The 26,271-nt window shown below is 39.7% G+C and overlaps 1 pseudogene; it reads left to right on the forward strand.

The window, feature by feature from the left end:
* LOC117497551 overlaps positions 1-26,271 on the forward strand; it is a 112,312-nt pseudogene that overhangs the window by 73,858 nt on the left and 12,183 nt on the right.

Raw genomic sequence — 26,271 nt, forward strand, 5'->3', positions numbered from 1 at the left:
AAAAACATCTATATTGATTCTGACTTTTCTACATCCAACTCACAGGTTTATCATTACTTTGAGAAAAAATATTATTAATTTAACCCTTTTAGAAGGGAAGATATGGTCATTTGTTCTGGGAATGTCATTTTCGAGCCTGAGACCTGAAAAACAGGCTCAGGGCTTAAGAGGTTAAAACTATCAAACACTAACAAGGATTTTCAGTTGTTGCTGTTCCCAACATGTTTCTGAAACTACACAATGCTTTACTGACTGAATAGTTTACACTGAAGAAACTGTGATTTGATGACTCCACTATTCCTAAAATACAGATTCTGGATGTTTTTTCGCATTTAAAATGTATCCTATTTGTCCTCTTTGTAAACGTTGTGATGTTGAGTTGAATCAGTTTCTGAGGGTTTGTGTTTGTCTGGCTGCACATCATGAGTTAGTGTAGATGGAGCAGAGTCTCAGATGTGAAGTAGAAGCACGTTGTGTTTAATATTAATGTGAAGTCTGTGTTCCTTCACTTTAATGGTCTTTCTCTCTAAAACTATTCAATAGAAAAGTGACTTAAGGCTCTTTTTGTGTTTTACTAAAAGCTCAAATGATCATAGTAGCGAGGGGCGGGGGGGGAACTCTCAGAAGTCCTTTCAAAACAAAAGCCTTGGCGCCTCATTTATAATATTTTGCGTAGGATTCAAGTGAGAAGATGGTGTACGTGTGAACAAAGGAAGTGAATACGCACAAAAATATTCCGATTTCTCCTGGGAGGTGGAGACAAATCATATTGTTTGGTGGATGCAGTTTGAACCAGAGTAGCAGCATGGAGGTCGGATCGTCACCAAAATAAATAAATAAGTGGTGCGAAAAAGTTAATCAGAATACCTTTATTAGTCCCACAGAGGGGAAATTTGCAAAAAAACGACAAAATACACATAACCTTCCTCAGGCAGTGTTTGTGCCGGGGACAGGAGACCCCCCCATGATGAGAAACTGTAAGTATGATCGGAGAATTCCTCCGGAGTGGAGTCATTACGAGGGGGGGGGGGGATGTGCCCCTCACCAGACTCACATGATAACTCAGATGTAACGTAATATTCTTCCCTTTTTAGAAATGATAGTAAACCAAGTGCAATCAAGCTGGGTTTGCACCGTAGACTGTATATATAAATGGACGTAGTGTCCGTGTCCGTGTAGGCGGAGTCGGCCACTGCCGTCTCGACAGTGACGTCAGAGTCTAACTCCCGCCTGCTCCAGCCTGATCCAACTAAGGACAAAGAGGCGGAGCCGAGGCGGGACCTGCTGCCACCGAGCTGGAAGCTCCAGAGCTAGCTGAGCCTAACAAGCTAAGCTAACATGCTCAGCAGTGCTGCTCTGCGATGCTAGCCAGCTAACCTACATCTGTTGCTCCCGGTCTGCACATTTTACGTTGCTTAAGGTAAGTGAAGATGAAACTATTCAGCAAAACTTTCAATAATAATCTAAGGTATTGAGTTTTGGGATAATACTTACAAATCTTAAAATGCCTTCAGGTTTCTAAAATATATAGTATGTGGTAAATAGTGGACGCAGCAAAGATTCACATTTTTGCATGATTTTAGTTATTGATTTTTTGCTGTCACTTAATTATACTTTTAATACATTCAAGTCAAGCTTAGTAACATGTGATGGTAGCTAGTTAGTGCTCTTACCTGTGTGCCTCCTCCGCAACCAGACTGTATTAAAACTCTTCTATCTACTTTACTTTAAACAATTAAAAAGACAAAATCAACTAAATGTATTGAAATACCAATCTTTATTTTAGGTGCCTCTTCTTCTTTTAAATTAAACTTTCAGACGTGAGATATTGAAATACAGTAATAGTATTGTTTATTTTAAAAAACTGAGCCACTCCATACAGTTAACTTCATATTTCTTATTGTCTAAAGCAGGGGTTTTCAAAGTGTGGGAAGGTGAGCCTCCCCTCAGAGAACATAAGAACAGCCGCGCCCCCCCTCCCAATTATTACTCGGCCCAAAGAATCTACGAAACAAATTACCTAAAGATATACTAACTATGGATGGCATTCATTTGGCCTCCAGTGAGACTGTAAGGAACCTTGGTGTTATATTTGATCAGGATGTGTCTTTTAACGCCCACATAAAATCAATCTCAAGGACCGCCTTCTTTCATCTATGCAACATTGCAAAATTCAGGCATATCTTGCCTCAAAACGATGCAGAGAAACTAGTCCATGCATTTGTTACTTCAAGGCTGGATTATTGTAACTCTTTATTATCAGGGTGTACCAAGAAGTCAGTGAAGTCTCTTCAGCTGATTCAAAATGCTGCAGCACGTGTACTAACTAGAGTTCGGAAAAGGGACCACATTACTCCTGTTCTGGCTGCCTTACACTGGCTCCCTATAGAACACAGGATAGAATTCAAAATGATTCTTCTCGCCTACAAAGCCCTTAATGGGCAGGCGCCATCTTACCTTAACCTGTTAAGCCCGAGAGACCCCGGTACCGGGGCACTGCCGCAACATCTTGCAGGAAACAGTGTCTGAGGGCATGTTCATTTAATAAACTATGAATGTTTTATATCCATGTAACGGGAAGAAACTCATCTAACTGATCTTTTTTTTTTTTTTTTTCAAATGAAACCACACAATGCTAACACTGAGCCTCTGAATTAGCAACGAGCGAAAAATGCTAACAGATTACTGTACCGAAATTCACTCACAAAACCCTATTATTCATCTTTTCTGCACATCCATGACATCGTTTCACATCGTGAGGTGACACAGAATCTAAGGGTACCCTCATTATCACTGAATTAAACGAAATCGCGATTTTATAAACAAAAACAGACATCAAAACATGTGGCGCTAGGTAGCTAAAAATGCTAACATGGTGTACCTTGTGTCGTAGTCTGGTCCAAAGTGGTCTTCAATGGCATTAAAACGATAAAAACGGCTGCTGAAGTGAATCCATAGGTTAATCCAATGTGTCTGTGTCCCTTTGAAATGATTTCTGATAATCCATGAGCAATAAAACTGATTTTCCGTTTCTAGATGTCAGAGCTACAATATAGGTTCGATCTGATGCAATTCTGAATGCGCGAAGCCCCCACCTTTTTGTTGTACAATATAAGTGAGAGAGGAGATTCCCCTTCGATTCTATTGGCTCTAACGGTCATAAAGAGATGTCAATCACCAAAATCGACCAATGGGTTCCAGAGAAACGGTAAAACCCCCATTTCCACCCAAATCACCTCAGAGGTGGAGTTTCTTTTGCTAAACCTCTCTAAAAAGGTCAAATGTCACTTGTTTTGCATCAATCTTGATACAGGGTACTTATTATATGTTGTACTTTGGATTCCTAAAGCTTTTAGTCTACCTTACCATCATCCAAGGGTAGTTTTCACTATAAGTAAAAAATAATTTTTGGACGGACACTATAATTTACAGTTTTTTACTAGGTTCAATCTGAATTTTCATTAAAATAAAAAACATCTATATTGTTCTGACTCTTCTACATCCAACTCACAGGTTTATCATTACTTTGAGGAAAAAGATTATTAATTTAACCCTTTTAGAAGGGAAGATATGGTCATTTGTTCTGGGAATGTCATTTTCGAGCCTGAGACCTGAAAAACAGGCTCATGGCTTAAGCCCGAGAGACCCCGGTACCGGGGCACTCCCGCAACATCTTGCAGGAAACAGTGTCTGAGGGCATGTTCATTTAATAAACTATGAATGTTTTATTTCCATGTAACGGGAAGAAACTCATCTAACTGATCATTTTAATTTTGTTTCAAAATAAAACCCACAATGCTAACGCTGAACCTCTGAATTAGCAACGAGCGTAATGCTAACAGATTACTGCACCGAAATTCACTCACAAAACCTTATTATTTATCTTTTCTGCACATCCAACACATCGTTTCACATTGTGAGGTGACACAGAATCGATGGGTGCATACATTATCACTCCATGATATGAACTCGCAACTTTATAAACAAAAACAGACATCAAAACATGTGGCGCTAGGTAGCTAAAAACGCGAACATGGCTTACCTGTGTCATAGTCTGGTCAAAAGTGGTCTTCAATGGCATTACAATGATAAAAACGCTGCTGAAGTTAATCCATAGGTTAATCCAATGTGTCTGTGTCCCTTTGAAATGATTTCTGATAATCCATGAGCAATAAAGCCGCTTTTCCGTTTCCAGATGTCAGAGCTAGAGTATAGGTTCACTCTGATGCAAAACTGCATGCGCGAAGCCTCCACCTTTTTTTTGTACCATGTGTGTGAGAGGGGAGATTCCCCTTCGATTTTATTGGCTCTAACGGTCAGAAAGAGATGTCAATCACCAAAATCGACCAATGGGTTCCAGAGAAACGGTAAAACCCCCATTTCACTTGTTTTGGATCAATCTTGATACAGGGTACTTATTATATGTTGTACTTTGGATTCCTAAAGCTTTCAGTCTACTAACCCATCATCCAAGGGTAGTTTTCACTATAAGTAAAAAAGAATTTTTGGACGGACACTATAATTTACAGTTTTTTACTATGTAAAATCTGAATTTTATTTAAAATAAAAAACATCTATATTGATTCTGACTTTTCTACATCCAACTCACAGGTTTATCATTACTTTGAGAAAAAAGATTATTAATTTACCCCTTTTAGAAGGGAAGATATGGTCATTTGTTCTGGGAATGTCATTTTCAAGCCTGAGACCTGAAAAACAGGCTCAGGGCTAAACAGGTTAAAGAACTCATTATACCCTACTGTCCTACTAGGGCATTGCGTTACAAGAATGCAGGGTTATTGGTTGTTCCTAGAGTCTCTAAAAGTACCATGGGAGCCAAAGCCTTTTCTTATCAAGCTCCACTTTTGTGGAATCAGCTTCCAGTTTGTGTTCGGGCGGCAGACAGCCTATCCGTTTTTAAGAGTACGCTTAAGACCTTCCTTTTTGATAAAGCTTATAGCTAATAAAATAATCTAAAAAGAGTGCATGTACGTAGACACGTTGTGCCTCTCCACCTCTGCTCCTTACTTCTTACTTGCTGCCCCTTATCCCTCAACCTATCCTAAGGGAGTGCTTGTACGTAGACACGTTAGTTTAGCTGCTATAGGCTTGGACTGTCGGGGGACACCTTACTTCTTCCTTCTGCCTGTCTGTACCTGTGTACTCTCATGTTCCCAATAACCCAGCTTCCCCCAACATTTATCTTTGGTGTCTATATCTACGCCGGGATCCTGAGTCGAGGCTGATCCTGTTGCTGTGGTCCTGAGTCCTGGATCCTCTATCCTGAGTTCTGGATTGAGTCCTGGACTTCGAGTCGTGGCTGAACCTGTCTCTGCGGTCCTGCCTGGCTCTCATCATACTACTTCCCTGATGGCTCCCACAGAATTGTTGACATCCTCGTGGATTCATCTTCTTATTACAGACACATGCATTTCCAAACATTTGGTCTACCTACGCTGTAAAATGTATTATCTCTTTGATTTACACACGGCATCTATTGCACGTCTGTCCGTCCTGGGAGAGGGATCCCTCCTCTGTTGCTCTCCCTGAGGTTTCTCCATGTTCCTTTAAACTGTGGGGTTTCTCTCTGGAAGTGTTTCCTTGTACGATGTGAGGGTCTAAGGACAGAGGGTGTCGTATTGTCATACTGATATTCTGTACAAACTGTGAAGTCCACTGAGACAAATGTAACATTTGTGATATTGGGCTATATAAATAAACATTGATTGATTGATTGATTGATATTATTATTATTATTGTTGTTGTTGCTATAATACAGGGGTATTCAATTGCATTTCAAAAAGGTCAAGTAAGAGAAAATGTCATTTAATGCTCTGTTTTCGCTGTCTACCTTTCTCTTTTTTGAGCACGCCATTTGAAATTACTCCGACTGTTTCTCTCTTCTTGTCTCGTCTGTGTGCGTGTGTTTGAATCTATCGTGCTGACTCACTGACTGCACCGATTTGATTGACTGAGTAATGTTATCACACTCACCCCTACTTTACACAACAAGTTTACAGTAAATAAATGTACTGAAGTACTTCAGCTGAGTACAGTTTGGAATCTTCCGCTAGGGATTATTATTACAACAGAGAGCGTCTTCTTATGTCGGCAGTAGGACAGCTAGTTAGCCGTTAGAGTCCTGCGGTGTGATTGGTGAAGCCATTGCAGACTGCTGTATGGATTCAAATGAGATTGTATCTGTTACATGAGGCAAGGCAAGGCAAGGCAAGGCAAGTTTATTTATATAGCACTTTTCTGTACGCGACAATTCAAAGTGCTTTACAAAACAAATTAAAATACTTTTTATGAATAAATACAGTAAAAACACATTATATAATTGCATTTTACAACAGGCATTACAAAGCAAAGATAATAAAATAATAAAAATAAACACAACAGGTATACAATACATGTTTAAAAGGCATACTGTAGTCCGAATATGAGCAGCTCAATCAAAAGCAGCGGTAAAGAGATATGTTTTTAGTCTTGATTTAAAAATGGTAAGCGTTTCTGCGGACGTGCATGATTTGGGTAGTTTGTTCCAGAGTGTCGGGGCATAATAGCTAAATGCTGCCTCTCCATGTTTTGTTGTTACTCTCGGAACCGATAGCAGACCCGTCCCAGAAGACCTGAGGCACCTTGATGGCTCGTAATTGTGTAGGAGTTCATCAATATACTTTGGTCCTAAACCATGTAATGATTTAAAAACTAGCAATAGTACTTTAAAATCAATTCTTTGGCCGACTGGAAGCCAATGTAAAGATTTCAGAAATGGACTGATGTGATCCACTCTTTTAGTGTTAGTGAGGACACGTGCAGCAGCGTTCTGAATCAGCTGCAGCTTTCTGATGGATTTTTTTGTCAGCCCTGTGAATACACTATTGCAGTAGTCGAGTCTACTGAAAATAAAAGCATGGACAAGTCCTGTTGTGACATTAGTTTTTTAATCCTCGATATGTTCTTCAGGTGATAGTATGCAGACCTAATGACTGTTGTAATGTGGCTGTTGAAATTCAGGTCTGAGTCCATCACTAAACCTAGATTTCTGGCTTTATTAGTGGTTTTGTAGTCTGCCGACTGAAGCTCTGCGATTACTTTTAATCGGCCCTTCTTTTCTCCAAAAACAATGATCTCAGTTTTTTGTTTGTTCAGTTGGAGAAAGTTCTGAGTCATCCAGTCAGTGATGTGCTCAATGCACTTGCTCGGTGTTCTAATCGGAGAATAGTCTCCTGGTGTAATTTTAAAATAAATCTGGGTGTCGTCTGCATTGATGTGATAGCTTAGATCGCTCTTTTTAATAATTTCAGCCAGAGGTAGCATATAAATATTAACCTGTTAAGCCCGAGAGACCCCGGTACCGGGGCACTGCCGCAACATCTTGCAGGAAACAGTGTCTGAGGACATGTTCATTTAATAAAACTATGAATGTTTTATATCCATGTAACGGGAAGAAACTCATCTAACTGATCTTTTTTTTTTTTTTCAAAAGAAAACCCACAATGCTAACACTGAGCCTCTGAATTAGCAACGAGCGAAAAATGCTAACACCTTACTGCACCGAAAATCACTCACAAAACCTTATTATTTATCTTTTCACCACATCCAACACATCGATTCACATCGTGAGGTGACACAGAATCGATTGACACTGACATTACCACTGACTTATACGTATTTGCGACGTTATAAGCAAAAACGGACATCAAAACAGGTGACGCTAGGTAGCTAAAAATGCTAACATTTTTACCTTGGCTCTGTAGTCTCTCCAAAGTGGTCTTCAATGGCATTAAAACGATAAAAACGCTGCTGAAGTTAATCCATAGGTTAATCCAATGTGTCTGTGTCCCTTTGAAATGATTTCTGATAATCCATAAGCATTAAAACTGCTTTTCCGTTTCCAGATGTCAAAGCTAGAGATAGGTTCACTCTGATGCAAAATTACATGCGCGAAGCCCCCACCTTTTCTCTTCACAACGTGTGTGTGTGGGGGACTCCCACTTCGATTCTATTGGCTCTAACGGTCAGAAAGAGGTGTCAACCATCAAAATCGAGCAAGGGGGGTCAGAGATATGGAAAATCCACCCAAATGACCCCAGAAGTGGTTTATTTTTGCTAAATCTCTTTTTGCTTTAATCTTGATACATGGTACTTATTATATGTTGTACTTTGGATTCCTAAAGCTTTTAGTCTACTAACCCATCATCCAAGGGTGGTTTTCACTATAAGTAAAAAAGAATTTTTGGACGGACACTATAATTTACAGTTTTTTACTATGTAAAATCTGAATTTTCTTTAAAATAAAAAACATCTATATTGATTCTGACTTTTCTACATCCAACTCACAGGTTTATCATTACTTTGAGGAAAAAGATTATTAATTTAACCCTTTTAGAAGGGAAGATATGGTCATTTGTTCTGGGAATGTCATTTTCGAGCCTGAGACCTGAAAAACAGGCTCAGGGCTTAACAGGTTAAAAAGCAAAGGTCCTAAGATGGAGCCTTGGGGAACCCCGCATGACATATTTGTCAAAGTTGATGTGTAGTTGCCTATTGAGACAATGTTTTTTCTGTCCTTTAAGTAGGTACTAAACCAATTTAGAGCTGTTCCTGAAACTCCCACCCAGTTTTCTAGACGATCTATCAATATGTTGTGGTCAACAGTGTCAAATGCAGCGCTGAGATCTAATAATACTAAAACTGATATTCTGCCACTGTCTGTGTTTAAATGAATGTCATTTAAGACCTTTACAAGTGCAGTTTCAGTGCTGTGGTTTGGTCGAAAGCCCGACTGAAACACATCAAAACCGTCATTTAAAAACATGAAATGACTCAACTCACAACCAACTCAATCAGCTGTGCGTCTCAACACCCCAGCAGCAACTCTATCCACGAGTTAAAGGAAATAAAACAAATGTGTTGTGTTAAATCAGCTGCACAGTTGACCAAATACATGGTATTCTTAGTTTCCATTATCAAGTTTTGGCAAACGGTCAGTTTAGACGTAATTCTGTCCTTCTGTTTACCACATCATTTATGAGAATACATTTCATAACATTAAGACAACATATCCGAGGTGGTTTTCAATAACATATCCGTATTTATTTATTTCTCCAAGTTATGTTTTTGTGTGCACTGAGGAGTCTCAAACAGGCGTTTGTTTCATCATTTTAAGATTGGCTTTAATACATTTTTGCAAATGAATTATTCATATTTGATAAATGAGAGGTAATGTTTTGATTTATGGTATTATTTTACATATTCCTCTCTATTCTTCCTTCTGCCAACGGTGTCGCAGTTTCTCGTCTCTCCCGTTTTTGTGCGTACGGATGGGTCAGAGTTTGCGTGGAGGACCGCACATTTTCCCTTCAAGTTTGTTTTTAATAAATCGCAAAGATTGCTTAGAAATTGGCGTACACCATATTTTGAGCGTACGCCACGTTTGTAAATGAGGCCCCTGGTCTGGTGAAAGACACTTGATGCTAGATAAATGTGTTCAGGTATCTTTATAATCACACAAGAGGAAGTGAAGGGATCGTGGAGACAGTCCTTAATGTTCTCTCAGAGCACATCAGACTAGAGGAGGGATGAGGGCTTTCCTCTGAAGCGTCACTGAAGCCTCGTCTGCTTCAGCTGATCAGCTGTCAGGTTTAACAGCTCTACACACTTTGGGCAGTTTGCTCACGTGTGCACTTTACTCATACTAATATAATGCTCTCAGTTATCATGAAGCAGCAGCAGTGTGTTACCTGTTAAACACACACCTGCTCATCATCAACCACCTGCATCTCATCTTTGTTCTGTGTCCTGCTTAGCGGCACAGGATGCATCTAAACTGGCAGAAAGAGTTCATCTGAGCCTACCTATTCATTACCTGTGTCTGTACTCAGTGATATTCTGATCGTGAATGTATGATTTATTTACCTAGAATAAGATTGTCTTTTGAACTCTGGAGATTACTTATTAGGGTCTGAGAGCAGAGGGCGGCGAATACCCTATTGACCCTGCCAAACACACACAAAAAGCACAGAAAAAGAGTCCAAAATCATGACGGCAGATAGCTCGTTACATTATTGATATCGATAGGAATATTATCATTATTATTATTATTATTATGATTATTATTTTAATGCGCATATCAAAAGTGCGGAGATGAACCAAAATGCCTCTTGGAGGTGTACAAACAAACGTACAGGAAGTCGGCTATTTTGAATTTGGTGTTGGAAAAATGTTTAACTGGAGTTTCACTTACTAAACTTCTTCAGCTCTAAGCAGATTATTAAACCTGGAATTATTTCAAACAGGAACATTGTTTTCTAAAGTTACATCATGTTTTCTTTATTCAGACTGTGGAGCTGCAGTTTGTCAGAGATCAGCTGTTCTGCTCTGATCTCAGCTCTGAAGTCCAACCCCTCCCATCTGAGAGATCTGGACCTGAGTGAGAACGATCTGCAGGATTCAGGAGTGAAGCTGCTGAGAGATCTTCTGGAGAGGCCAGACTGCAGACTGGAGACTCTCAGGTCAGTTCACTGACTCTATATTACTGCTGGAGATCTCATGAAAATAAAAAAAATAATAAAGAAGGTCCTCTAAACTAATATTAGTTTTACGCAAAGTTTACTTTCTGACATAGAAATGTTTATGTTCCCAACATTTAGACGTGTTTTCACAGATAATAAACAGAAGGCTGATATAATGATGATCCACAATAACAGAATGACAGTCACTGTAATTTAGGGAAAAGCTCATTGATTAGGACGCAGTAATGTTGAGCTACACATTTCAGACCTGAACATCTGACTGGATTATAAACAGACTTTTATCCTCATCATGTTTTCTTTATTCAGTCTGAAGAGCTGCAGTTTGTCAGAGATCAGCTGTTCTGCTCTGGCCTCAGCTCTGAAGTCGAACCCCTCCCATCTGAGAGTTCTGGACCTGAGTCTCAACGATCTGCAGGATTCAGGAGAGAAGCTGCTGAGAGATCTTCTGGAGAGCCCAGACTGCAGACTGGAGACCCTCAGGTCAGTAAGGGGTCTCTGCTGGTTCAGCAGTATTGTATGAAACACAGGGAGGTGTTTCTCTCACTGGGGAATCACAACAGATCAGTGATGTTACCCACTGACTGCAGGCTCTTTCATTCTTCCATCAACTATAGAAAGCCAGCTGAAAATGCAAAGCCAAACTTTAGTAATCAACATTCTAACAGACATATGGGATTTTACAGAAGAGTGGAAAAGGTAGTGTCTTTTTTTATGGGTTGTTTTTAGTTTCTAATGACTGGTTACTTCCTGTAATGCAGCTAAGAGCAGTGGCAGTCAGTCGTAGTGTTTGCAGAGAAGATATGATGGGATGTACAGCATGAGATCAGGACTCTGAAGCTAACTCAAAGAACAAACACTTATTTAAACTGGATTTAAAACTGTTGGGTTGTGTTCATCCCTACAGGATCAGAGGAGAGACGATCAGAGCCAAGATCCAGAATAACTGTGAGTACTGAAACCATATCATCCATTCATCAAGATATTGTACATTATATCTGATCTTAAAAGGTCTATATAGTACAACAACAATATCTTTAGATTCAATTTTGTTACAGCTCTATTAAATCATTTTGGCTGCTAATGTTTCTCTTTGTTCAAGTTTAATTATAATTTTTCTGTTTCACCTCTTCTCTCCATCAGGTGACTCCGATGTGGAACAGGAAGTGAAGACAGACAGAAAGGTGAGAGAGGAGCAGTTGTACAGAGTGAAGTGTATTTATTTCACCACTGAATTAAAATGTAATTGTTAGGGCTGTCCAGTTAAACGCTATAACACTCGCAATTGATCTAAATGATTCAGGTATTCGATTATGAGTTATGAATATTTTTTATTTAACCTGTTAAGCCCTGAGCCTGTTTTGCAGGTCTCGAAAATGACATTCCCAGAACAAATGACCATATCTTCCCTTCTAAAAGGGTTAAATTCATAATCTTTTTTCTCAAAGTAATGATAAACCTGTGAGTTGGATGTAGAAAAGTCAGAATCAATATAGATGTTTCTTATTTTAAAGATAATTCAGATTTTACATAGTAAAAAACTGTAAATTATAGTGTCCGTCCAAAAATTCTTTTTTACTTATAGTGAAAACCACCCTTGGATGATGGGTTAGTAGACTACAAGATTTAGGAATCCAAAGTACAACATATAATAAGTACCCTGTATCAAGATTGATGCAAAACAAGTGACATTTGACCTTTTTAGAGAGATTTTTATACATTTCTTTTTAAAATACGACTATTGGCAAAGACTAAGTCGTTTTTATCGTTTGAGGACCTGGAAAGGGTTATTAATGCCTTTGTTACCTCGAGGTTGGACTACTGCAACGCTCTGTACGTGGGTATGGACCAGGCGTCAATTAAACGCCTGCAGCTAGTCCAGAACGCAGCTGCACGTCTACTCACTGGCCACAAAAAGCGTGACCACATCACCCCAATTCTGGCCTCACTGCACTGGCTTCCAATTCGGTTCCGAATTAATTTTAAACTCCTTTTATTTGTTTTTAAAGCACTAAATGGGCTGGCTCCGGCCTATATAGCTGAACTCCTCTAGCGCTACACCCCAACAAGAGCTTTAAGGTCTGCTGACCAGCTGCTGCTGATAGTGCCCAAGACCAGGCTCCAAACCCGAGGGCACCGAGCCTTCGCAGCAGCTGGCCCGAGGCTCTGGAACACTCTGCCCCTCCATGTGAGGTCGGCCCAGGCCCTAGGGGTTTTTAAATCCACTCTTAAGACATACTTCTTCTCCCTGGCCTTTTAGTCAGAGCGGAGCACGACTCCTGACTTTTCCCTGTGTTTTATCTGTTGTAATTTATTGTCTTTTATTGTGATTATAGAAATGTGTTTTTATGTGATTGTAGTTATTACATGTACAGCACTTTGGCCCGACCACAAATCGCTTTTAAATGTGCTTTATAAATAAACCTTGATTTGATTTGATTTGATTTGATTTAGCAAAAAGAAACCACTTCTGGGGTCATTTGGGTGGATTTTCCATATCTCTGGCCACCCTTGCTCGATTTTGATGGTTGACACCTCTTTCTGACCGTTAGAGCCAATAGAATCGAAGGGGGAGTCCCCCACACACACACGTTGTGAAGAGAAAAGGTGGGGGCTTCGCGCATGTAATTTTGCATCAGAGTGGACCTATCTCTAGCTCTGACATCTGGAAACGGAAAAGCAGTTTTAATGCTTATGGATTATCAGAAATAATTTCAAAGGGACACAGACACATTAGATTAACCTATGGATTAACTTTGTATCGTTTTAATGCCATTGAAGACCACTTTGGAGAGACTACAGAGCCAAGGTAAAAATGTTAGCATTTTTAGCTACCTAGCGTCACCTGTTTTGATGTCCGTTTTTGCTTATAACGTCGCAAATAACGTATAATTCAGTGGTAATGTCAGTGTCAATAGATTCTGTGTCACCTCACGATGTGAATCGATGTGTTGGATGTGGTGAAAAGATAAATAATAAGGTTTTGTGAGTGATTTTCGGTGCAGTAAGGTGTTAGCATTTTTCGCTCGTTGCTAATTCAGAGGCTCAGTGTTAGCATTGTGGGTTTTCTTTTGAAAAAAAAAAAAAAAAATGATCAGTTAGATGAGTTTCTTCCCGTTACATGGATATAAAACATTCATAGTTTTATTAAATGAACATGCCCTCAGACACTGTTTCCTGCAAGATGTTGCGGCAGTACCCCGGTACCGAGGTCTCTCGGGCTTAACAGGTTAAAGGGGACCTATCATGCAAAATGCACTTTTGTACGTCTTTTCTACATGAATATGTGTCCCCGGTGTTCCAGGGAACTCACCAAGTGTCAGAAAACACAACCCTCTCTATTTTCCTCCATACCCAAATCTCTAAAAAAGGGGCTGCAACGGATCTGATGAAAACTGATCCAGATTTGAACACTGTCCTGACGTCAGGACGGTGGCGCTACGGCTATTGGGCCAACTCCACCAATCAGGAGGAGACAGCCACGGCCATTGCCGTTCGAAAGCGCTGGAGACGCTGTAGTACATATGCCAGGCCTGTAAGTGGTGCTGTAGTCTGCCACAAAAGTAGCGAAGAAGACTTCCCGCCCATAGTTACCATGGTTACCCTTCTGTTTATTCTCCGCTGTGGCTTTCTTTCTCCCTCCCCGAGGCAAGCGTTTGCTCCCGCTGCTTTAATTCAATGCAATCCCTCCCCGTCGAGGCAAGCACTGTAATTCTCTCAGGTTAGTCCACCAGCAGATGACAAACACCCACCTCTCCGCCTCTTCCAAGGAACGAGGGGACCGTGCGGCAGAGTTTCAGTTTCAGTTTCTTTCGCCGGTCAAGATGTCCGTTAAAGTTTAAATCTTCCGGACAAAATTAGAAAAGTGCCGGTCAAAGGTCTTCTTTGTTATTTATTGAGCTTTAAAACAAATGAATAACGACTCTATATAATAAAACACGGAGGACGGAGATCTCTTTTTCTCCCCCTCTTCTGACAGCCCAGCAGCTGATCAGAGCACGTCTCCCCTCTCCTGCAGGGGGGCGTGGTCAGCAGAATCAGACCCGTAGACAGCAAACAGCACATAGAGCAAAATGAGGCATGGCTAAAATGCATGATCTGTTTGGTATTTTGAAAACAGAAACGTATAAATATACCTTATATAGGTATGGCCCCACAATATATCATTTAAATATAGCATGATAGGTCCACTTTAAGTTGTTTCTTTTTTGAGGATTATATATCACCAAATTGATTCAATAAATGTATATGACGATGCAATTTAAAATATCTGGATCCCCGACGAAATGGGAAATATTCTTACTGGCTTGTACTTCTCTTCTGTGATTGGCTGGTAATACTGTGCTGTGATTGGCTGGTAATACTGTGCAGTGATTGGCTGGTACTTGTGTTCTTTGATTGGATGGTAATACTAGCTGTGATTGGCTGGTAATACTGTGCTTTGATTGGCTGGTAATACTGTGTTCTGACCGTTTGAAATTGACGATGAACTCTGATGATCCAGACTAATTAGCCATTTTCAAATAATACATAAATAACTTTGTTTGTTCCAGGCTCCTGAATCCTTCTCACCTGAACACACAACTGGATCATCATACAGGTAAGGCTATAACATGACCAAACATTATTTAAAATATATATTTATTTTGAGATGAGGGACGACAGAGACTGATTCCAGCTGTGAGGAACTGCAGGAAGGCTGTGTAAGTCCAGATGTGATTAACTGTATAAACTAATGTGGATCAGAAGTTTAATTATTCAAATAAACACTATAACATTTCTGCTTTCAAATACTGTGAGAGCAAAATAAAACCAACACTGTTTTGTCTTTATTTATAATAATGGTTAAATTGAACCGTTTCTATCTTCATATTGAGTGATGGAGGCGACATGTCAAATACGTGAAGGACTTTAGAGGTTTCTCAGCATGTGATCACACCACACAGCAGGACTTACAGTTATCAGAGAAAGCTGTTATTATTACTTTCTTGTAGTTTATTTATCATTAAACACACACGTTTTTATCACAATGTTTTTGAGTTTAAAATAAGATCTATATCATTTCCCACCAATAACAGAGTTATGTGTTAATGCTGATATACGGGGAACATCTGATGGTATTCAGTTTAAAATGTTGAAATGTATTGGTTTGTTAATTGTGTTTGTGTGTGCAGTACATTTTCAGATGCTCAGAAAAGCCAAAACATCCTTCATCCATCACATCCAAATATTAATGAACATTTAAATATGTACATCTCTAATATTGTCAAGTGATTTATTTAATTGATGTTTCTTTGGTAACAGTCACTGACAGCAGGAGCACAGAAATGTGATCAGATCACACTGACAACACATTAAACTCTATTGTAATAAATTATTACATATAATATTACATGGAATAACAGAAAATGTCTATCAGAACATATGTTAAATATGTTTTAATTAAATGCTTGAGTTTAATATAATGTTTCCTCTTTTTTAACACATGTTGTAATATATGTGTTATTATAGACTTTCTAACTATGGACTCTCAGAGGCTCAATGTGAAGTCCTCGCCTCAGCTCTGAAGTCTGACCCCTCCCATCTGAAAGATCTGGACCTGAGTTACAACTACGATCTGCAGGATTCAGGAGTGAAGCTGCTGAGTTCTGGACTAAAGAGTCCAAACTGCAGACTGGAGACTCTCAGGTCAGTTCACCGAGTGCAGTTCATACAGATCTGTTTGTATTTATGATTTTCTGAATTTACCTGAGAACAAATACATTTTAATAATTGCTCTCACTTTTGCTAATGACTGAATATTTTTCAAAGAGAAGGTGAATGTGTGAGAGAGAGTGTTTGAGCTTCCACAGACTCACTCTGTTCTCCATGAGTCAATGAAGATGCTGTCAGTACTGATGAGCTGTGAGGGAGAAGAAGGAGTTGTTAAACATCTAATCAAAGTTAAAGTTCCAGATTATCAATGGATTGTTTCTACATCATCGCTGACATTAAAACCCTGTTCAGCTCTGAACAGATTATTAAACCTGGAGTTATTTCAAACAGGAACATTGTTTTCTAAAGTTACATCATGTTTTCTTTATTCAGACTGAGAGGATGCAGTTTGTCAGAGATCAGCTGTTCTGCTCTGATCTCAGCTCTGAAGTCCAACCCCTCCCATCTGAGAGATCTGGACCTGAGTGAGAACAAGCTGAAGGATTCAGGAGTGAAGCTGCTGAGAGATCTTCTGGAGAGTCCAGACTGCAGCCTGGAGGCTCTCATGTCAGTTCTCCATCTTTAACTTCTGTGCTGAGATCAATATGTATATATCAAAGTGCCGCTCGAGCACCGTAGCGAAGTTTGCAGCTAGCATTAGAGGCTGTACACTTGCCCGGCTTTCTGCTGCTTAAATCCACTGCCGTAATGAACAAGCTCCCAGAATGCAACACGGCTGCGCCCAAAGTAACAATAATAAAACAGATGGAGCATGAATTAACTTCAGGAACTAACTGTCCATACAAGTCTGGTTGGTTTGGTGGGAAAGTTTGAATATATGTAACTGGCGGTACTTTATGAATATGAAGTGTTTATCGTCTCTCTTCCACTGTCATATAGAGTAGTTATACAGCAGAGACAACACTACAGCGCTCTGCTGACCGGACGTTTACTGACTCTCCTGCTCAATCTGGCTGGCCATAGTTTTTTAACAGTGGTTGGATTTCCTTTCAAAACGAGCCACAGCAGCGTCAGAGGAACGCTTCAGCACAGACCTCACTACAGACAGCGCCTCATGGCTATGTAGGCTGACATTTCTCACTGAAATATTAATATACATGCCTTGATGATGTCATTCTTTACAAAGCCTCCCCCCACGTTATGGAGCAAGGGCTTTCCCGCCCCTCTCCCCAAAGATCTATGATCATTTAATAAGACTAAAAGCAGAAACTAAAGAGCCTGCAGTCTCCTCTCTGTTTACTGGTTTAACAAATAAAACTATTGAAATAAAGAAAACACGGACTATCAGCTCGATTTCTCTTTTTCTGTCTCACAGTTTTTTGAGCCTGTTTGTAGTTTCCACTTTCTAAACTTCTTCAGCTCTGATCAGATTATTAAACGTGGAGTTATTTCAAACAGGAAAATTGTTTTCTAAAGTTACATCATGTTTTCTTTATTCAGACTGAGGCGCTGCAGGTTGTCAGAGATCAGCTGCTCAGCTCTGATCTCAGCTCTGAAGTCCAACCCCTCCCATCTGAGAGATCTGGACCTGAGTCACAACGATCTGCAGGATTCAGGAGTGAAGCTGCTGAAAGATCTTCTGGAGAGTCCAGCCTGCAGACTGGAGACCCTCAGGTCAGTTCACTGACTCTCTGTTACTGCTGGAGATCTCATTGTTTCATTAGTTATTCAACCTGATTCGTCATCATCCATATGTTTGTAAATGTTGTTGTAACAGTTGATTGTTTCCTAAAGAAACTATTATTCTTCCACTGTTAGTTGTTAAAGTAAATGTATGTTTTCTTTAGAAAATGTTCTGAATAAGAAGGTCCTCTGAGCTAATATTAGTTTTACGCAAACTTTCTGACATAGAAATGTTTATGTTCCCATTATTTAGACGTATTTTCACAGATAAAAAACAGAAGGCTGATATAATGATGATCCACAATAACAGAATGACAGTCAATGTAATTAAGGGAAAATATAATTGATTAGGACGAAGTAATGTTGAGCTACATGCATTAAACCTGAACATCTGACTGGATTATAAACAGACTTTTATCCTCATCATGTTTTCTTTATTCAGACTGAGGCACTGCAGGTTGTCAGAGATCAGCTGGGCTACTCTGATCTCAGCTCTGAAGTCCAACCCCTCCCATCTGAGAGTTCTGGACCTGAGTCACAACAAGCTGCAGGATTCAGGAGTGAAGCTGCTGAGAGATCTTCTGGAGACGCCAGACTGCAGACTGGAGGTTCTCAGGTCAGTTCTCCATCTTTAACTTCCTTTCTGAGATTAAGAGAGTTGTGTTGACTCTGAGCTGCAGACATCAGGCTGATATCACTCTGAACCTCACTGATCATCTTAATGCTAAAGTCTACTTTCTTCTTCTGTGGTTTAGTTCACTGACTGTGGCAGAGCCATGTTGAACTTTAGATTTAAATATAACAAAAACAACCTTCACTGCATAATTCCCTCTGAACCTTTAAACACCTTAAATACCTCTTATATTCTCCATAATAATTTTAACAAATTATTTGAAATACAATAATTAAATATGTTAAAAACACTAACAAGTATTTTCAGTTGTTGCTGTTTCCAACATGTTTCTGTAGCTACATGATGCTTTACTGACTGAATAGTTTACACTGAAGAAACTGTGATTTGATGACACCACTGTTCCTAAAATACAGATTCTGGATGTTCTTTTCACATTTAAAATGTATCCTATTTGTCCTCTTTGTAAACGTTGTGATGTTGAGTTGAATCAGTTTCTGAGGGTTTGTGTTTGTCTGACTGCACATCATGAGTTAGTGTAGATGGAGCAGAGTCTCAGATGTGAAGTAGAAGCACGTTGTGTTTAATATTAATGAGAAGTCTGTGTACCTGCACTTTAATGGTCTTTCTCTCTAAAACTATTCAATAGAAAAGTGACTAAAAGCTCAAATGATCAGAAGACTCAGAAGTCCTTTCAAAACAAAAGCCCTGGTCTGGTGAAAGACACTTGATGCTAGATAAATGTTATCTTTGTAATCAGGAAGTGAAGGGGTCATTGAGACAGTCCTTAATGTTCTCTCAGACCACATAAGACTAGAGGAGGGATGAGGGCTTTCCTCTGAAGCGTCACTGAAGCCATGTCTGCTTCAGCTGATCAGCTGTCAGCTTTAACAGCTCTACACACTTTGGACAGTTTGCTCACATGTGCACTCTGCTCATACTCTGATCGTGAATGTATGATTTATCAACCCAGAATAAGATTGTCTTTTGAACTCTTGAGATTACTTATTAGAGTCTGAGAGCAGAGGACGGCGAAGACCCTATTGACCCTGCCAAACACACACAAAAGCACAGGAAAATAGTGAAAAATCATGACGCAGATAGCTCGTTACATTACTGACATCGATAGGAATATTATTATTATTATATATATTATACTTATTTTATTACATGGTTTAGTTGAATACTCGATTCTGATTGGTCAACTCAGAACATGTGACACGTTGTTAATCCAGTAGTACAGACCGCTGTCAAGGACTTATTGACCGTTGTTAAAGACGCTCACATCTGCCGAAAGAAGTCCGGTTGATTTAACTGTATACAGTTTGAAAAGCAAACTGTATATAGTTTGCTCTTCAAACTGTTTGCTTGTCTTTAATTTTCCGTTGTCTCCCGTCTGAGAGCAACCTGGAGGATTTTTATATGAATTGTAATATATTTGGAGAGCAGAGTAATTTGGATGAAGACAAGAGGGACAAGAAAACAGCGGAGAAGTAAGAGAGGCAAAAAGACGGACCACATTATGGGCTATGAAACTATTTAAAGGCTGACTGATTGAAAAAAAACAACCGACAGAGTTTGACAGCAACGGGGCAGAAACCCTCAACACAGAACTGAAAAACAGGCTCAGGGCTGAACAGACATGGAAGTGAAAAGGTTAATGCGCATATCAAAAGTGAGGAGACGAACCAAAAAGCCTCATGGATGTGTATAAAAAAAACGTACAGGAATTCGGCCATTTTAAATTTGGCGTTGGAAAAATGTTCAACTGGAGTTTCCACTTTCTAAACTTCTTCAGCTCTGATCAGATTATTAAACCTGGAGTTATTTCAAACAGGAACATTGTTAAAGTTACATCATGTTTTCTTTATTCAGACTGGAGAGCTGCAGATTGTCAGAGATCAGCAGTTCTGCTCTGGCCTCAGCTCTGAAGTCCAACCCCTCCCATCTGAGAGAGCTGGACCTAAGTGAGAACGATCTGCAGGATTCAGATGTGGAGCTGCTGAGAGATCTTCTGGAGAGTCCAGACTGCAGACTGGAGGTTCTCAGGTCAGTAAGGGGTCTCTGCTGGTTCAGCAGTATTGTATTAAACACAGGGAGGTGTTTCTCTCACTGGGGAATCACAACAGATCAGTGATGTTACCCACTGACTGCAGGCTCTTTCATTCTTCCATCAACTATTGAAGGCCAGCTGAAAATGCAAAGCCACACTTTAGTAATCAACATTCTAACAGACATATGGGATTTTACAGAAGAGTGGGAAAGGTAGTCTGTTTTTTATGGGATGTTTTTAGTTTCTAGCCTAATGACTGGTTACTTCCTGTAATGCAGCTGAGAGCTGTGGCAGTCAGTCGTAGTGTTTGCAGAGAAGATATGATGGGATGTAAAGCATGAGATCAGGACTCTGAAGCTAACTCAAAGAACTAACACTTATTTAAACTGGAGCTAAAACTGTTGGGTTTTGTTCATCCCTACAGGATCAGACGTAATGAGACGATCAGAGCCAAGATCCAGAAGAACTGTGAGTACTAAAACCATATCCTCCATTCATCAAGATATTTTACATTAAATCTGATCTTAAAAGGTCTGAATAGAACAACAACAATATGTTTAATTTAATTTTGTTACAGCTCTATTCAATCATTTTGGCTGCTAATGTTTCTCTTTGTTCAAGTTTAATTATTATTTCTGTCACCTCTTCTCTCCATCAGGTGACTCCGATGTGGAACAGGAAGTGAGGACAGACAGAAAGGTGAGTGAAGTGTATTTATTTCAACACTGAATTAAAATATAATTGTTATGGCTTTCCGGTTAAACGCTCGCAATTGATCGAAAGGATTCAGGTATTCGATTATGAGTTATGAGTTCTATTGAATTTGTTTCTTTTCACCTCCCATTTCTTTAATGGGAGGTGTGCCTAAGGGGATTACATATCACCAAGTTGATGCAATAAATGTGTATGACTATGACATTTAAAATATCTGGATTCCCGACGAAATGGGAAATATTACTACTTCTGTTCTGTGATTGGCTGGTAATACTGTGCTGTGATTGGATGCTAATACTGTGGTGTGATCGGATGGTAATACTGTGCTGTGATTGGCTGCTAATACTGTGCTATGTTTGGCCAACACACTCTCACTCCCTAAACGTCCAGGAGCGACGCTTGGTCAGGGTCCTGTGGTGTGCAGTTGGGACGCGCCGAGGCTCCTTCAGCTTTATAAACGGACGCAAAGAGCTTTTTTTTTATGTCGGCGGCTGTTTAAAGGCAATGTGAGCGTCCATTCCCATTGGATAACGGAGGATTTTACACCCGGAAGTTACTATTCTCCTTACTGTCAATTGATTTTACAGTGATATCTGCACTACTCATCAACTCAAAAACACCAGATTATCCTTGTTCATTACACAACATTGATTGGTTTAAATTGTGTGCAATGCTTTTGTATTTTTCCCATTCGATTCGGAGAAACAAATATTTTTTCGGAGTTTAGGATGGCAGAAGACACTACACTACCCAGAATCCTCAGCTATCGTTTAGGACTACACCATGTGCTTTGTTTTTCCATATAAAAAAAAAACGTTTCGTAAAAGATAAAATCATACTTTATTCAGCAGTGCTTGCTTTACTCTTTGAAAGTCATCACATGAATGCATTTTAATAAATGGTTCGGCTGCATTAAATATTACACATCTTTCATAGTTCTTTATTTATCTACAGAGATCGGGCCTCAGAATAGACCAGAAACTATTGTTTTACCGTTCTGTTTTAATTTCACAATAAAGTTAGTAGTAATAATTTGTTTTGATATTATTGTTTTTTATTAACTATAGACCGCTGGGTCATGTTAAGACCATCTTTTCTGTGTTGCTGTGGGTTTTTTACATCGCTTTTGTGTTACAAATATAAAAACAATAACTAAATATATCCGTCGTAAACTAAACCAGAAACAGCAGTATATTTTATTTTGTTAACACTGTAAACTTGACAGCTTTTTAACCCACACCTCCTACTGGTTAAAGCACGTTATTACACGTTTAGAGTAATGCAATGCAGGTAGATTGTGTTGCTCTTTAATGACTGTTTAAAATGCCTTTTTCTTAATGTCTTTCATTTTTGTAAAGCACTTTTGAATGTGTTATATTTTATAAAACATTTAAATATTAAGAGTATATACAAAATAGGAGGAAAGTAGAAGGTCAATGATAGAAATATAGAATAGAAAATATCAAGAAGATACTGTAAATGGTATCTAGAATAAAACAGTTTAGTGCCGGATGTACACAGATATTAATAGGAGGATGTGCAAAACAGACAAACTAATTAGGCTTTATTTAAACATGAAATAATACTTTAGGTTAAGGTCTTCTTTTATATACATGTAAGCAAAAAGCTTTGGGGGTATCTATATTAAGCCTGACAAAGTACTTAAAGTTTAATATATTGCATGGTTTGTTTTGGGACTCGACAATCAACTTTCCTGCAATGTTAATTATGTTGAAGCACTTATTTTAACCGATTTTATACATATTTATTATACTCTTATAAGATGTATGTAGATAGAATAAGAAATGTGCAGAATAGGACAGTTTAATGGTGGAGGTACACAGATATTGATAGATCTCTTGTTGAGGAACCTATGACCCAAGTTTGTCATCATTGCATAACTACACCGTAGTTGTGTATATGATATTTCAATAAACCTTTGAAAATCTTGAAAGGGATGTGCAAAATAGCCATTATATACAGTTGTTGATGAACAATTAGAGAATAACGAGTAATGCATATGCTTTATAGGGATCTGCAGATACATTTTTTGTCTTCTCAAGCACCAACTATCAAATATCTCGCCTGATTGTTTGCACTTACTGAGGTGTAACTAAAGTCTGATTTAAGGGTTGTTTATATTTCACATCATTAATCCAAATCTGTAAAGTAACTAAAATAAATGTAGTAAAAATACCAGGTTAACCTTAAAGAAAGCCCTCAGGATTATAAAAGACCCCCATCACCCCAGCCACAAACTGTTCTGTCTGCTGCCGTCTGGCAGGCGGTACCGCAGCATCCGGACTAAAACCACCAGACTCAGGGACAGCTTCATCCCACAGGCCTGAAGACTATTAAACACCTGAACTTTGAAACAACATCCATAACATTCATCTGGCTGCTACTTAGAAATTATTTGTCTAATATATCATATTCCAATCACTTGTATATAGACTCTTATTGCACTATTTAACTTTTTACTATTTTACTATTTTTCTTTTTGTATTTACTTGCACTATTTGTTCTGTGTATCTGTTTTATTGTGTTGCACTGTTGGAGGAGCCTGTGACCTAAGGGGGGGGGGGGGTAGGACACGTTCAGGTCTTGATTTGGATAGTGTGCCGTCGATGGGTTTCATTCCATTTCAAAGTGCTGTTTGACACGGTGTAAACTTCGCGCACTGCCACTCCAACATTCACGGGGTTTGTCAAACAAAGCACATGGTGTAGTCCCAAACGATATGGACCCTGAAGCCAACCCTGCAAAAGTCTCTAGACGGATGCTACACCAGAATGTTGCGAGCAGTACTTAACATCAGCAAGAGTGTACATGTAACCAACAAGATCCTGTACGAGGGAATACCAAGGGTGAGCGAGAAAATTGCAGCCAGGAGAATGAGACTAGCAGGACATTGCCAAAGGCATCAAGAGCTGCCAGCCAGCAAATTGGTGCTGTGGGAACCAACACACGGGCATCGGTCACGAGGACGTCGCACACTAACATACGTGGACGTACTCAAGAATGACGCAGGAGCACAAAGTACCAATGAACTGGCCAGATGTATGGAGAACCGGGATGACTGGAAGCGACGATGGAGGGCTCGTCTGAGGACGACCTAGAGAGAGAGAGAGAGAGACATGGACCGATGCGGTGCTTCCCTGAGCGTCAAATCCCGCCGCCGATGGGAATACATTGCAATCAGTTGAAAGCTCTTTGCGTCCGTTTATGAAGCTGAAGGAGCCTCGGCGCGTCCCAACTGCACGCCACGGGACCCTGACCAAGCGTCGCTCCTGGACGTTTAGGGAGTGAGAGTGTGTTGGATTGGCTGGTACTTATGTTCTATGATTGGCTGGTAATACTGTACTGTGATTGGCTGGTAATACAATGCTGTGATTGGCTGGTAATACTGTGCTGTGATTGGCTGGTAATAATATGCTGTGATTGGCTGGTAATACTGTGCTTTGATTGGCTGGTAATACTGTGCTGTGGTTGGCTGGTAATACTGTACTGTGATTGGCTGGTACTTGTGTTCTATGATTGGCTGGTAATACTGTGATGTGATTGGCTGGTAATACTGCGATGTGATTGGCTGGTAATACTGTACTGTGGTTGGCTGGTAATACTGTGTTTTGACCGTATGAAATTGACAATGAACTCAGATGATCCAGACGAATTTGCAATTTTCAAATAATAAATGTTTGTTCCAGGCTCCTGAATCCTTCTCACCTGAACACACAACTGGATCTTCATACAGGTAATGCTATAACATGACCAAAACATTATTTAAACACATTCAAAAAATAGGTTTATTTTATTGTGTTTAATTTCATGTCTTTCACCTTGAGGTATTGCATCCAATCTCTTTCTAACAGACATAAATGAAATAATGCGTCTGTGTGTAGGATTGTTTTGTTTTTGCACACATGCACACACATACTGATGCATGTGGACACATCTTCAGTGATGTTCCTGTAATCATCAGGTGTTTCAGATCTTTCAACAAACCCTCCTCCAGGTCAGACTCCAGCTGGATGAACGCCTGTCAGTCAGAACACAGGCCAGTGAAGGCTTGTTGTAGTAACTTGTCTCTTGTGTGTCAACAGGTTCAGGTGTCCTGGTCCAGGTGAGTTCCATTGTGCTTTGACTGGCCTGGTGTTCGTCATGGCTCAGGAGGCGGAGCTTCTGTACAGGACGGTCCCTTGGGATGAGAGCCTCCTCCAATCAGCTGGCAAGCAGGCAGCAGGGCCGCTGTTCGACGTGAAGAGTTCTGAGGAAGCTGCCGTCTGCCAGCTCCACCTGCCACACAGTGAGACAGAGGATGGTAAAGACATATAGTGTTAACAAATATACACTTGTATAATGTTTCTGTGGCACCATTTAATATCCACTACCGCTCAAAGGTTATGAAGCAGCTTTATTAAACTAGTTTAACAAAGATAACAACAGTATAATTAAGACACCAAATGTATATCAGTCAGACAACTCACGTGTTTCTTTAACATGTTTATTTGAAGCAGCATATAGTTGAGTTTGGCGTCTAGGCTCGGGCCTCATCACTCCACAGATATACATAGCACGATGAGTGATGATTAAATAACTAACCCCCCGAGCCTACAGGTGGAAGCTGGGGTGGTGGTGGGGCAGGCAAGCAGCAGCGACGTGGAAGTAGCTGCAGCAATAGCAGCAGCAAGCAATGCATAGAGAGATTTCTGGCAGGTTAAATAGAGCGGCATATTAAGGAGACTCTGTTTGGTTGGTTCTAGAGTGGCAAGAGGCGTTATGTATGAATGCAGCATTAGTGCTCAAGTTGACTGCCTGAACTAGCTCGCAGGCTTCGCCCCATTCTTTACATTCAAATAGTTTTATCCCCAAAAGAAGACATTTACATTATGAAAACGTCCATTTAGTTGCATGACATTATTGATTATTATTTAATTTGTATCAAACATCTCTTTATTAGTTATTATGCATAGAAAAGACACTTAATAAACAAGACA

The sequence above is a fragment of the Trematomus bernacchii genome, unplaced genomic scaffold, assembly GCF_902827165.1.
Source record: "Trematomus bernacchii unplaced genomic scaffold, fTreBer1.1, whole genome shotgun sequence".
Classification (NCBI taxonomy): Eukaryota; Metazoa; Chordata; class Actinopteri; order Perciformes; family Nototheniidae; genus Trematomus; species Trematomus bernacchii.